This window comes from Procambarus clarkii, chromosome 28 (genome assembly GCF_040958095.1).
Source record: "Procambarus clarkii isolate CNS0578487 chromosome 28, FALCON_Pclarkii_2.0, whole genome shotgun sequence".
NCBI classification, from domain to species: Eukaryota; Metazoa; Arthropoda; class Malacostraca; order Decapoda; family Cambaridae; genus Procambarus; species Procambarus clarkii.
This window is the reverse complement of record NC_091177.1, coordinates 32,312,181-32,326,219: the sequence shown is the minus strand read 5'-3', so window position 1 is coordinate 32,326,219 and position 14,039 is coordinate 32,312,181.

The following is a 14,039-nucleotide window of genomic DNA, read 5'->3' as shown; positions in this document are numbered from 1 at the left end:
TTTCCTGTTTTGTGGTTCGTACTTGGCATCTCTCTGCTGACACCACATAGTTCAGCTTTTCGAGATGGCCAAGGGCCATATGCAAGGGATAGTGGAGGACAATGATTTTACTTATTTTATCCTCTGGTTTCAGTTCCTCACATTTTGCGTAATTTTTTAGAATCGTAGCGGCCGACTCGTCTTTAGGCCTCAGAATGTATTCTCCTCTGAGATTAGGTTTTGCTCTGATCTGGAGCTGGGGGTACTCTTTTTCCAGGTCCACTACAGTAGCGTAGGAAGACTTACCTTCAGTGTGCTGCACTTTGAAGATTGGAAGCGTAGATCTAGTCTGAGGCGCTGGGAGAGCTGGAGAAGCTGGAGAGATTAATGGGCGATGGGTCGTCATGGAGTGGCTTGTCCTGTTAGCCTTATTCACGTGATGCCACTCGCCGTCACTTTCAGAACTAGTATCCATTATCGATGGTCTTTTCCTACACTGAGCAGCATTGCTGGATCGATTATAATTCAATTGGAATTCCATGATGAAATTCAAATGATCACTTGTGGAGTGGTTTGGAGAGTGAAGGTGATGCTCTGTGCTACTGGAGACAAAGTCAGCGTGGAGTTGGCTCATTGGGTGAACTGTGAATGGACCTCTGTCAATCAAGCTGTTGGACGCGGCTGTGATTTGTACACATGACATTATAAAAAGCATAAAAATCATCATTGAATTTCTTAACATTAATTAATAGCCCAACTTGTTTTTAAAGTAGCCCAAAAAGTCGCAATTAGCGAAATTAAAAATTTGGGAGCGCGGGGCTCTGAAAAGTAGCCCAATTCGCTACTTGTAGCCCAATCTGGCATCCCTGCTTGAGGCAAGCTTGTCGAGAGGCGACACGGTATCCAACTCCCTAAGTCAACTGACCCTCAACTTTCAAATCTCTCTAGCTCATTTACAGACATAACTCACTCATGACCTTCTAAAATAATATACAGCAAAGTAAAGAGTATAAGGCACAACCTTACATAATGATACATAATAAGAATTCAATACATTAAAGAATTTATCATGATATAAAAAATAAGTACACAAAGAATTTGTATTGATAAGACACGGTAACGCTGGCGCAAGTCGGTACATCACAGGGGGAGAGGGAGGATTCAGAGACATCGGCCAACCGTTTATACATATGTATACACGAATATTAAATAAAGTAGATATATACAACATGTGTATCAAAAGCTGGTTTAAGTGGAAAACATTTCACAGTGCCATAATCTCAGTAAATGTCATGATAATAAGACAATGCAAGGAACAACACTGAAATGGAAACTACCCAGTATACATATGAATAATAAATCTGAAAACTAAATGCATACATTCTCCATCAGGGTCCACATAATGTTACCTACACAGCATTTATGTAGCATTACATGCAATAAACATACAAGGATGTTTTTCAAACTCCATGATATTAGGCTACTGCTATAACTAGACATCTAATATATATATATCCACAATTACATGGCATACAAATTTGATACAGAATTAATATAGACTTGGAAATGTAAGTCACACATTGACAATACATAAAATAAGAATAATAAATGGTAACATAAGATTATATCATAAACACAATATTCGTGATACGAGGCTATCAGCCAAGATATCACTGTTTAGTTTGAGCACAATGATTCACCAGTCTCAGTATGATCATACTGGTGTATGCGTTGTCATAACATATGTGAGAATATGGGTTGCTCATATTTAGTTAGTTTAGCTTTTGCTAGGTTGAATTTGGTGAAATTTGTGTCGTATAAGTATAATTTTTGATAGATTTAGATGAATTTAGGTTCTAATTGGTTGCATTTTTGATAGGATTTAGTCAATTTGCTAACCTACCCTAACATAACTAAGGCTAGAACCAATACGTCTAATGGATGGTTTACCTGAATAAATATGGGTGACAAGATTGAAGAGGATGTAACAAGGCATTAAAAACAATGGACATATGTTAGATAAATAGGCTAGCACTAATAATGTTGAAACATTAATGGAAAAGTATGTGTTTTTATATTGAGCTCATAGGAAGTCAGCTGAACCATTCATATATATGAAATTCTGACTTTTGGGGAGTTGGTTAAACTCGGCATATTATAAAATGACGTCCTAATCATACCTAGACAAATTTTATGAAAATTGTGTATTGTTTGTGCAAGTTACAGTATTAATTGTACATGTTTTGTAGGTATATTTGTGGAAATGCCTAGTTGTGTATTTAATGTATATATACACTAGTTATATATTGATTATATTTGAGCTAGTTATGTATTGATAATATTTTATTTTTGTGCAAGTTGAATATTAATTGTGTACATGTTGTAATTGAATTTGTTTGAATTGTGTATTTGTGCTAACAGTGTATTTACATATTTGGGCTCGTTATGTATTGTACGTATTTGTGCTGGATATGTATTTGATTGTATTTATGCTATTGTGTAATAATTATGAAAGATGTGTAATAATTGTGCAAGTTGGGTGTTAATTGTGCATGTTGTGTAATTGTATGTGAACGAATTGTGTATTTACACCGTTGTGTATTGATTGACATAGGGCAAGTTGTGTAATTACATAGCAAGTTTGCTTGTATTAGTTGTGCAGAGACGTGTATTAATTACACAATTTGTGTAATAATAGTGCATGTTTTATAATCTTTAAGGCGAAGAGTGTATTTATGCAAGTTGTGTATTTAATATGCTGAAGTGAAACTGGCACAACTGTACTTTTTTGTACAAATTGTGTATTTGTGTAAGTTCTGTATATGTTATCTAAAAATAGATCTTCCCGTGGAAGTGTGAAGGTGTATTTTGGTTTATGAGACAATATGTGGGTATTTTGTGAAAATTTTGTTTTTGTAATTGTGTAATTTTAGTGAGAGCGCATTTTTTTGTCTAAATGTATAAGCAATTTGCTATATTTTTGCAAATGTCATACTTTGTGTAAATGTTATACTTTGCACATGCAATATTTGTGTAAATGGCATATTTTTGTGTTCAACTGACATATTTTGTATGTAAATGACATATTTTGTCTATAAATGATAAATTTTGTGTGCGAATGGCATATTTTGGTGTGTAAATAATATATTTTGTGCATAAATGATATATTTATGTGTAAATGCTGTATCTTCTGTGTAAATGGAATTTAGTGTGGAAAATTTTATGTGCGCGAATGCTATATTGTGTGTAAATGTGTATGTGTTTATACTGTGTGTTCTTGATTTTGTGTATTTTTAGTGCAAGTGTTGCATTTTGTGTGACTGATGTAATATTATTATATTTCAGTATGCCTTATCACAACCTTAGCTTTTTATGAATAATTAGTAATATATTGATTTAAATGGGACACATACAGCCTGGTTTATCCATATGAATAGTATGAAGGTGGGTATTTATTCATGTAATTATAGTAGTCGATGTGTTTGAATATAATAGGGCATTTAATAATTTGGGCTGCAGTATGATGTATGTGAGGACAGCTGACTAACCTATGAACATAGCTACTAATCTGCTGGGCTCCCAGATGTACGGTAACTACTTGCGGACTATAGTACAATATCTAGCTATAGTGTTTCATAATTGCTGTTTTTATAAAACTAGAATGAGAGCTATTTATTATAAACAATTATTATAAACTACTATCAGATGTGGGGGGGGGGGTTCCCTTGATTGTATTAAGCGCAGGGTGGACATATATATGAATGAGATTGGGTTGATATATACAGGAGCTGCCTCATATGGGCTAATTGGCCTTCTGCTGTTACCTTCTTTCTTGTGTTCAGCTCATCTGCTATGCTGCCAGACGTACGATTCTGCTAAAATTGCGGTACGGCGTTTGGGGAGCTATTTTAGTTTTTGAACCCATCAGTGCATAATGATTACAGTTGTAGATGACTAAAATGTATATTATTAAACCTCTGATTAAGTTAGGTTAGGTTGGGGATGGATAGTCTAGCCATTTTTGAATAATAACATTAAATAGACTACACAGATAAGTAGCATGTTAGGGTCTCATTGCACATCTTTGTGACGTCACTCATAGTTGAACAGTTGGGTTTCAGTGGAGCCTTAACACTTATCTGTTAATGGCTGACCATACTCTATCCCTATACTGAGGCAGCTTTTGTGACGTCGCTAAACAACAACGGGTCTGTGGAATGTAGAATGCATTTGTTTGTTTTATAATAAGTTGGGTTAGGTTGGTTTGATAGGGCTTATAAATTAAATAACAGAAAAATATGAGCAATGAGCGAAAATACGAGCCAGGCATCAGAGCATCGCCTGTGATGACACAGAGTATAGTGATGTATTGAGAGAGAGATTAAGAGATTGCGCTAATGTGTAATGCTCCTAGGAACCTTATATGCGACGTCGGCTAAAAAGCAATGCACCCATTGGTGCATCAAACCACATTAGGGATGATGATGTCAGAATAAGGGTAACTGCGGAAGGCCTATTTTTCAAAACATGCGAAGCCGCTTCTACGCAATGCAGATCATATATAGGTACACTGAATGAGTATTTAGATTGGATATATGCTACAGTAGGGTGTGGGGGCATGTTTTTGAGCGAATGTGAGACGTGCTTAGGACTAGCAGCGACATATATTTGGAATACTACTGAATTCCCTGTTGAAGTCACCATGTCTGGGGGACGGGTCTGTTTCATACAAATGGGTGATAGTGGATATTCATTTTTATTTGCCCTATGTTCGATAAGCAATCCTTGAAGAAAGATTCACTCCAAACACGGACCTGAGGACTGTTGGGACCCCAGCGGGTGACCCCGAACACTGACCTGAGGACCATCGGGACCCCAGTGGGTGACTCCAGACCCTGACCCAGACTCTTTACTAATTAATAAAGTCATCAAACCAGTATTTTATTCACCTCTTTAGGTGACCTGCCTGAACAACCAAATAATTCATCACAGTAGCCATCCGTATTCAACCACCACAATAACTCTCCAAAATAATCCACCACAATATTCCTCTATAATTATACACCAGTAAAATGTAAAAATCCACCATAATAATAATAATCACTCGGCTAACTATAGTGACAAGAATGGCACTATTCTCAGGCACCCATATACATCTGGTCTGCCTGCTACAGTGAGAAATCCTGGCAGCATCCTCAACACCCATATACAGCTTGGCCACCCGCCTTCCAATAGTGACACGACTGGCACAATACTCAGGTGCCCATATACAGACAGTCCACCCAGCATGCTATAGTGACACGACTGGAACCATACCCGACACCTATATAAAGCTGGGCCACCCAGCGTGCTATAGTGACACGACTGGAACCATACCCGGCACCTATATAAAGCTGGGCCACCCAGCGTGCTATTGTGACACGACTGGAACCATACCCCGGCACCTATATAAAGCTGAGCCACCCTGCTTGTTATATTTCCAGGTAATATCCAGCACAAAAACATGCTGCAGCACACTGTATAACTAGCTTTCGTTATTCTCCGCCCCTAACATCAGGCTATTACGTAATAGCCTGATGTGAAAACCAATCAAAACAATTAGTTTATGTAAATGACCAGACGTAACAATCAGTTGTTAACTAAACTATCCATAGTGACCTGTTATAATAACCCGCCTCAATAATCAGTCTCAATACCCTGAATGAACTGCAAGCTGGTTTAACAACCTGTAATTGTAACTTTCACTAAAATCCTACGAGAAGAGCCTGTTGTAATAATAACTCAGTAATAACCGACAATAATAATATTCCGGAGTATTAACACAAATGTTCAGGTTCTTTTGAAACCCCAGTTATATCTTTTGTTCTTTGTATCTTAATTGTTGTTGAAGCCAAAATTCTTAGGTAACTTTATGTTTCATCTGTTTTAGACGGTTGCTGAGTTTATTACGTGTTTGGGGAATTTATATTAAACTGCTCACTTAAGGTAAAAGGAAGAAAGACATTGAGGTGAGATCGACCTGAGGACCGTCGGGACCCCAGCGGGTGACCCCACACACTGACCATGACTCTTCCTGATTAGTCAACACTCACAAAGTATTATATAACAGTTCGTCCTCCTAAAGTATCCCAACATCAAGAAACTGTTGTATTAAAGTGCAATTATCCTAACCTAGCAGAGGACCCACAACAGAAAACGAGACTACATTTTCTACTATGACAATGTTTGGCCTTAGGTAGAGAATACGTCAAAATGCGACGTTCTATTTGGAGGACGGGTTGTATATAGACCTTCACCTCAACACTAAGTGACACTAAGAACCTTTATCTGAAGGAAGTGATAACCATTAAGGAGTGAAAACTGCCCTCAAGTACTTATGAGAAAAGTCTTAATACAAGACTCCTGTTATTTTAAGAATGAAAACGTTGACTCGTGTCAAGACTGTTATGACCTCTGGGTCATCAGAGGTCACCAGTGTGTTTACTTATGTTGGCATTAATCAACGGTTGCACTGTAGATATTACGTGATCATGTATACTTTGTAGCTCGCTTACCAAGTAGTCATGCATTCTGAAGAGCTGACTTGACAGCCACGTAGTCATGTATACTGTAGAGCTGACCTGACAGCCACGTAGTCATGTATACTGTAGAGCTGACCTGACAGCCACGTAGTCATGTATACTGTAAAGCTGTCCTTATAGCCACGTGGTCATGTATATGACCACGGGGGATCAGAACCAGGCGAGGCCAGTCTGAGAAGAGACCATCAAGGACTCTTACTCAACTATGCTCCCAGGCCCTGTACGCTTGCTCTCATATTTTCTCTGCTGGATTCCGACAGCTTCGTGAAGCGTCTGCCACATGTACGTTGATAACGTATGCATTGTAGTCGGAAAAGCAAAGTAGAAAACCCCCATACACAGGCTGGTTGTTGTGGCTGTTTACACCAGGCTATTAAGGAGAGGTTATTCAGGAAGTTATTACGTGAGGATATTAAGGCAGGGTATTGGGGTGTGGAGTTATGAGGAAGTTGTTATACAGGGTGTTACAACATATTCTGTGTTTTATCATTTCATTTACGACAGTTTCTTGACGTTGGGAAACCTTAGGAGGACGGGCTGCTATATAATACTTAGTGAGTCTTGACTAATCAGGAAGAGTCATGGTCAGTGTGTGGGGTCACCTGCTGGGGTCACGATGGTACTCAGGTCGACCCCAATACCCAACAATTCTTCCTTTTACCTTAAGTCAACATTTTAATATAATTTCCCAAAACACGTAATAAACTCAGCAACTGAACATGTTGAATATAGTCCTGAACAACAGATGAAATATAAAGTCACCACAGAAGTTTGGCTTCAATAACACTTACAAGCGACTAAGAACAAATTATATAACTAGAGGTTTAAATGATACTTATTATAATATTTTATTACGAAATTTCCAAGGGTTATTATTACAACAGGCTATTATTGTACGTTATTAATATGGACTATTATAAAACACACTATAATTGTATGTTATTTCTGCACATTATTATTGCAACAGATTATTTCTGTGAGTTATGACTGCAGGTGTCGGGGTTCACCTCCAATGAGAGGGGAAAGGGGCGAGTAACAGTACACTCAAGGTCACTCACCATAGCCCAGCGGGTCTTCACTCTATCCTCGTGGCGCCACTGTACGCCAGGAGAGTATCCCAGTCAATCCCAACCGGCCTCTGATCGAGAAGGAGTGGGAACACAACTTGTTCACTTAACTATTGTGTGCCCGCCCCGTCATGGGCTCTACTACTAACCACAAGGTCGCCAACTGGTGTTTCCGGTGTCCAGTAACACGTCAGTGGTTTTGTTGAATTGTGGTAACAGTGGCAAGAGCACACTAAATATGTCTGATATCAGGCAGGTATTTACTTCTATCACGATCTGCTGTCAGGTATTATATAGCCACAAGAAATATGGAGGGGATGATATAAACGCCAATGTACTTTGTATTTTACTTAAAACTCATTCAAAGACATCACAAGATTATATCAATAAGCAAACAGCTGTTCCAGGCAGAAGTCGCTCGTTCCCACGCATATAATCATGAACTCGCCAAGTCGGCAATGCTCCCCCTCACGTCAATGTCAAAATCAGCTGGGCGACTCGCACCGCGCGAATGTTTATTGCTTGTTTTCCTGGCTTCACGCGCTCTGTTTCTTTAAGTTCTCAAAGATCACTAGGTGTTCGAACACACAATATTTGCGACAATAGCACGTAAATACTTCGCTGCACTGATCTTGAGCTCAATTAAACATTTCTATATAACTGGACACAATGCCTCACTATCATGGTATATCACACTGCCCTTCATTTAATGATCACGTATGCAAGTATATATCACTGGAGTTCTCAGTAATTCCTTCCGTGGGCGATAACACAATTAATCACTGCACACATGAATGATTATTCAATACACGAGCATAGACATATATATATATATGGATGAGTCATAGACATCAATAATGGTAATAACATAGTTACTGGACACATAGCCTAACTCCAAATACTGGCATATTTATATATATATTCTCTCACTATATGATCATATTAAAGTCTCATTAAAGACATTATCAACACAGTAAATTCATCAATTACTCCGGGTGCCTGCATACACCAATAATAATCATAAATATCGTGAGTACTCTTTATAGTCCCACTCTGCACACTGGTGCCTTACTGTGACATAGGTGAGCCTTGCTCACGACATACAAAATACTCAGGCTAAATAATATAGCTGACTAAAGGGGAATTGGGAGGGAAACTAGTATCACCTACTTCCACCTATCCTCTGGTGAGAGTTGAGTTGTAGCTCCTGGTCCTGGCTCCTGCCTCGTGTAGGGAACGCCCCCACACACACACTGTCGTGTCCTCCAGGAACTCAATCAACGTCCCACCGTATGCGCGTCGTCTCCGTGCCTTTTCACTGCAGTTCCGTGCTCCTCCTCGACTTCTTGTGGGGTTGGAGTCGGTCTCCCGGCCGTCGACTTCTCCTCCCAGCTACGGCTGCCCGCCTACGTCTCGGCTGCAGTCGTTCGGATTCCCGAACAATTTTCCTCTTCCACTGCTTCCCGGTGGCTCAGTCCAGCCACTATGCCATCACAAACGAGTGAACTGCCTCAGACGTCATATACGTCACTGCACAGACTTCACTTCTTCTTACACAGTACCTGTCCCGGAGCACTTGTTGCTCAATATCCCGTCGATTCCCTCTCTGGTCCAACACATGAACGAAGGAAGACCTCACAGAGTACTGGCAGACTTCGGGTGACGCGTAAAATCCACGGGAACGGGAAACAACTGTCAAACTGACAGGACCAATCTTCGCACGTCCAACCACCTTGACGTGTCGTGTCAGACTGATTTCCTCCGGAGGATTGGCCCAGCAACTACGTCATCACTGTGAAGCTATCAGCCGTCGCATACGTCGCTGCCTAGACTCCACTCTTGCACAACACCTGTCCCCGGAGCACTTGTTGCTCAATATTCTGTCAATTCCTTCTCTGGTCCAACACATGAACGAAGGAAGACCCCACAGGTGATGGCAGACCACGGGTGATGCGTAAATCCTCCGGAGACGGGGTAAACAATCCAACTGACAGGACCCCCCAGCACACGTCCGACCTCCTTGACGTGCTGTCTTAGACTGATGGCGCCAGCGCGGCGCGATGACCGGAACCCCTTCCTTCGTGACGTCATATTCGCCACGGGAGGTTTTCATTGGCTCCCTGTGCCACGTCGCTGTCGGTGACCAATCTAGTGTCACTGACGTCACACAGTTTTGGCGGCAAAACAGAAGAGCCAGCGCCATATTGGCTTCCTAAAGGGCCTAAACCACAGCCCAAAATACTCTTCTTTTATAAATTTCTCGGCACTTCGAGAACACTACACTCTCCCACATATACCAAACTGATGCCTGCGACCTAGAGAACGCTCGGGTAAAGTGGACATGACTCTTACTGCAGGCGTGGGAGAAATATAAGGGGGGGGAACACCGTCACACAGGTTATTATTACAACATGCTATTATTGTTTGTTATAATTGGGGATATTATTACAACAGACTATTACTGCAGGTTTTTCTTCTTCTTCTTCTTATTATTATTATTATTATTATTATTATTATTACAACAGGCTTTTGCTGTAGGTTATTATTACAACAGGCTGTTACTGTTTTATTTTAGTGCATTTTATGAGCAGGTTGTTATTTTGGATTGCTGTTTATTGATATTGATGCTGATTAATGTGGCAGGTTATTATAACAGGTTATTGGGAAAAAGTTGTTCAATTTTAATCAACTTTATTTACTTGTAATATATAAAAAGGGCTCCAACTGGTCCAAGTTTCAGCATCGCAGCATAAATAGAATGGGAGAAACAAAATATAAAACCTTTTATTCAACGATTTTTAAACATTTACAAAATGAATTTTCAAACACAAGTATCAACTGAAATTATTTCTAAGACACTCAGCTATCACATTAGCATATAGTAAGGGATTCGTCTTTCTATTTTTATCAAAAATATATATAGTGCAATAATATAATTGTTCAAGGTTAAAATAAAAATTATGCAACAAAACGATGTTTATATATATTTATAAAATTAATTAATGGACATAAATATAAAAAGTCTTAATAATGTTATAGAGGCATAAACGCTACATATTAGGTGAAAATTTCATGTAAACTGATTAGTAAATGAAATGAAAGAGAAAATTCAATATTATGTTACTTGGAAAATAATTAAGTCAAAGATCCTGCCACCAGTGACTGAGGTTGACATTGATCAATTTCCTTCAGAACTGGCAACCTAACAGATTGGCTTACGTTCTGTAAGGTGTATAAGTGTCACGCAAATCGTCCGAACCAAAAATGAGAAAACCTTTCTAAAAAAAAAAAAAAATTTACTTCATTTTTTTATAAAACTAATTATTGAAATCTTTTATTATATGCTATTGTGATAGCTGAGAGTCATAGACATGATTTCAGTTGACACTTGTGTTTGATGTTAATTTTTTACCATTTTGGAAAAGTTCTGACAAATAATTCAATATTTTCTTCTCCCTTCCTATTTATGTTATGATGCTAAGACTTGGACCAGTTGAAGCCCTATTCATATACACCTAATTAAAGACGTTTACACAGGCTGGTTGTTGAGGCTAGATATTACTCCAGGTTATTAGGGAGAGGTTATTTCGGAAAGATATTACGTGAGGATATTAAGGCAGGTTATTTGGGCACGGAGTTATGAGGGAGTTGTTATACAGGGTGTTACAACATGTTTCGGTGTTTTATAATTTCTGCAAGATATTTCGTGCAGAAATAACTTTCATATTATATATGCACATTATTGCATCAGGTTATTATGATGTGTTATTACTGGAGATTATTAGGGCGAGTTATTATGTCAAAATTTAGAAGAATGTTATTATATCCAGTTATAAGGTATTTACTGCTATTATTTACAGTAGGATAATACTGCAGTTTCCAATAGCTGATAATTAAGATTGGTTATTTTTCTTTATTTAAACTATTATCATATAAATTCCTAACACACGTAATTTATGCACCTCACCTGAGGTGAATAAATTACTGGGTTAAGGACTTTATTATTAAGGAAGAGTCAAGGTCAGTGTGTGGGGTCACCCGCTGGGGTCACGACGGTCCTCAGGTCAGTGTGTGGGGTCACCTGCTGGGGTCACGACGGTCCTCAGGTTAGTGTGTGGGGTCACCCGCTGGGGTCACGATGGTCCTCAGGTCTGTGTGTGGGGGTCACCCGCCAGGGTCACGACGGTCCTTAGGTCAGTGTGTCGGGTCACCCGCCTAGGTCACGAGGGTCCTCAGGTCGACCCCACGCAACTTAGCAATTTTCCTTTACCTTAAGTCAACAGTATTATATAAATTCCCCATACATGAAATAAACACAGCAACAAACATAAACAGATGAAATATAAAATCACCTCAGAAGTTTGTCTTTGGTATGGTGCCAGGACTGTCACTATAACAAACTGGTTGGACCAGCTGTACGTGGGTGCCAGCCTTTATCACTATAACCCTACAACAAGGTAATTATGGAGGGTTAGTGACAGGCTTTGTCACTATAGCTGGGTGGCCATCTTCCAAATATTTTATATTTCTTACCAAACTAAGAGTTCCTGTGACAGTGTCAGTAGAGTGGGTTGTGTGTCGTGTAAACTGTAGGTTATTATGGAGGGTTATTGTGGTGGATTATTATGGAGGGTTATTGTGGTGGATTATTGTGGTGGGTTATTGTGGTGTATTATTATGGAGGGTTATTGTGGTGGATTATTATGGACGGTTATTGTGGTGTATTATTATGGAGGGTTATTGTGGTGGATTATTATGGTGGGGTTATTGTGGTGGATTATTATTGAGGGTTATTGTGGTGGAATATTATGGAGGGTTATTGTGGTGGATTATTATGGTGGGTTATTGTGGTGGATTATTATGGACAGTTATTGTGGTGTATTATTATGGAGGGTTATTGTGGTGGATTATTATGAACGGTTATTGTGGTGCATTATTATGGAGGGTTATTGTGGTGGATTATTATTGAGGGTTATTGTGTTGGAATATTATGGTGGTGGATTATTATGGAGGATTATTGTGGTGGATTATTATCGAAGGTTATTGTGGTGGAATATTATGGTGGTGGATTATTATGGAGGATTATTGTGGTGGATTATTATCGAAGGTTATTGTGGTGGATTATTATGGTGGGTTATCGTGATGGATTATTTTGGAGGACTTTTGTATGGATTATTATGGATGATTATTGTGGTGGATTATTATGGAGAGTTATTGTGGTGCATTATTATGGAGGGTTAATGTGGTGGATTATTATGGAGGGTTATTGTGGTGGATTATTATGGAGGGTTATTGTGGTGGATTATTTTACAAGCGACTAAGAACAAAATATATAACTGGTATTTAAATGATACTTGATATAATATTTTATAGCAAAATTTGTATGGGTTATTATTAAAACAGGCTATTATTGAAGGCTATTACTATGGGTTATTATAACAACAGGCTATTATTGTATGTTATTAATGCAGGTTATAATAACAACAGGCCATTATTTTAGATTATTACTGCAAGTTATTACAACAGGCTATTATTTAATGTGATTAATGCATGTTATTAATACAACAGGCTATTATTGTAGGTTATTACTGCAGGTTATTATTACAATTCGTTATTTTTTAATAATAGCCTCGGAGGAAACCACACATAACGCATTGGAGGGAATGTGGGTCCCCTCCAATACAGTTTCTGTGTGCTTTTCTCCTACCACCCCCTTCCTTTTTTTTTTTGTTTTTTTCCTTTATTGTGTATTTAAAGGTTACAAAACATACAAGACAAATGCCTAAAGGTCATTGATCTCTTGAAGCTCCTCCGCTTCTGGACAGGAACCGAGGACGCAGCAAGCATTTCCCCTCTGGATCGCCACACTAAGACGCTGAAACAAAAAACTGGAAGCCCTTGGGTCTCTGGTGACGTCAATGAGCTTGGAACCCAATTCCTTGAGAAATCCCAAGGCACTCTTGCCCCAGGGGCCATGCGTCTCAGACGCTATGGGAACAAAGAGGTATTGACCTTCCAGTCGCCTGTACTCGAGTGATTTTGCTGTTTCCCTGTGGTTGGCCGCCCCACCTGCTTGATCAGCTCCGAAGTGTACATAGGTGTCAGCCAGGGTGGATACACATGTGTAGTCCCACACCAACTGTCTACCCTCCTTCCAGGAGTATATGGTGATGCCATCAGGGCGAAGTGCGAGGAAATCCGGGTTTTGGACCCCTAGGATGCGAGGTTCTCTCTGCTGCTGTTATTCGTTATTATTGTATTTTATTACTGCAGGTTATTATTGAAACAGGCGATTACTGAACGTTATTACTAAGGGTTATTATTACATCAGGTAAATATTGTAGGTTATTACCGAAAGCTATTATTACAACAGGCTTTTGCTGTAGGTTATTACTGCAAGTGTTTATCACAA